Here is a 1665-nt window from a genome sequence, read left to right as displayed (position 1 = left end):
GACTATGGCTGAGGGGCTGCCTGGGGGTGGCTCCACATCGATGGAGCTGCTTCTGCCTGGTCGTGTCTCCTTATGTTTGTCCTTGTTCCCATCTGCAGCATTGTCAGTATCTGTGTCCGACTGCGGCAGCTTCACTCTAAGGCCCCTCTTGCGCGACGCTCTGGGTCTCAGCAGCCCTGGCTGGGGCTGTTCCTCTTCCCTGGTGAGCAGGGGGGAAGGAACCCTGGGGAGGGCCCCAGCACAGGCCGCCCCTCGACACTTGGCTATCTGCATCCGCAGAAAATTCTTGCACTGCTTGGTCATTTTGAGGGCGTCCTGGACTATATGGATGAGCTCTTCAGCGAGGTTCTCTGTGACCATGGCGGAGGGGCTGCCTGGGGGTGGCTCCACATCGACGGGGCTCTGCGCCCTGTCCCTGCCATCCGTGGGGAACTCCTCGTGCTTTGGCCCCTCTGGCAGCTCCAGTGGGATGTTGAAGCCAGTTGGGAGCCCTGGCTGCCCCGCCAGCATGCAGATGGTTTTAAAAGAATATTGAGGTCCCAAGATGTTCATCGATGCTGGCTCTGCTGTTGCAGCCGGCCAGGGCTCTGGGAAGGAGCAGGGGGAGTTCAGTGAAGAGGAGCTGCTCCGGGACAGGGAGTGCGGCACGGTCTCTGGGGAGCAGCGCTCCACGCTTGACGCTTCCAGGCTTGCCCTGCAGAGGGGGAGAGGGAAGAGACCCCCGCTGCACCCGGCCCCTCCGGCAGGACTCACGGGCAGCACACCCTCCTTGGCGGCAGGCAGCGCTGCCCAGCGTGGGCAGGGGCAGGGCATGGGCTGAGGGTCTGGGGCAGGACCTGTGGGTGTCCCCTGCGCTTACCCCATCTCCACGGTTGGTGTGGGCTTCTCTGCTGCTCCATGTGCCTGGGGAGAAGCTGCCAAGAGAGGAGATGGTGTGAGTGGCCAGCAGCCCAGAGCCCCAGGCCAGGCCTTCTGCAGGGTGTCACCCGTTTCCAGGTCAATTGGGGCCGGAGCCACTCACCGCTCTCCTCCTCGAACCGGGCTCTTGTCGTGCTCGTCTGAGGCTCTGTCTTCTTCCTACGCCCCTGCAGGACCCCAGCAGCTGGGTGAGGAGACGGAAACAGCTCCCGGCCCCACACCTTAACCTCCCACCCTACCCCTCCCTGCACGGAGGGGCAGTGCAGTGCAACTGTCACCTACCCGGAGTCGCCTGAACTGCAGTATGGCCGAGACCAGGCTGAGCTGCAGCACGAGCATCATGACGTGGAGCATGTCAGACAGCGTGGGGATGTCGTGATGCCCCATGGCGCTGGCTGTGGTGTGGCCACGGTGCTCCGAGTTCTCAGCCCAGACCCACGGTGCAGATCCCCAGTGACCTACTGGGTCCCCAGTGAGAGGACACCCAGCACTGCCGGAGTGTGGCAGAGGCTGCAGTCTGCAGCCCACCCAGACGGTGCCAGACGGCCCACTGCCTTCCCCGTGGGGCGCGCACCCCCCTTTTATAGTATGGGAGGCAGCCGCCCCCGCCCCCCTTTGTGACATCACTGGGGCAGTCACAGCCCCCCTTTGTGAAAATTCCTGGGGCAGCCAGAGCCCCCCTTTCCCTCTGTGACACTGGACAACCCCTGTGACCTGTCGCAACGGAGGGAAGACACAGTCGCTCAA

At 63.8% G+C, this 1665-nt stretch overlaps 1 long non-coding RNA gene across 1 annotated transcript; it reads right to left on the bottom strand.

The window, feature by feature from the left end:
* Window positions 1-665: 665 nt before the first annotated feature.
* LOC119142802 lies at window positions 666-1170 on the bottom strand. The gene is made up of 3 exons (XR_005102423.1): window positions 1022-1170; window positions 860-914; window positions 666-694 (listed from the first exon to the last, which is right to left on the bottom strand). It is a non-coding gene; the product is annotated as an uncharacterized LOC119142802 (long non-coding RNA).
* Window positions 1171-1665: the final 495 nt, after the last annotated feature.

The sequence above is a fragment of the Falco rusticolus genome, chromosome 2 (assembly GCF_015220075.1).
Source record: "Falco rusticolus isolate bFalRus1 chromosome 2, bFalRus1.pri, whole genome shotgun sequence".
NCBI classification, from domain to species: domain Eukaryota; kingdom Metazoa; phylum Chordata; class Aves; order Falconiformes; family Falconidae; genus Falco; species Falco rusticolus.
This window is presented reverse-complemented; position numbering and strand designations above follow the sequence as displayed.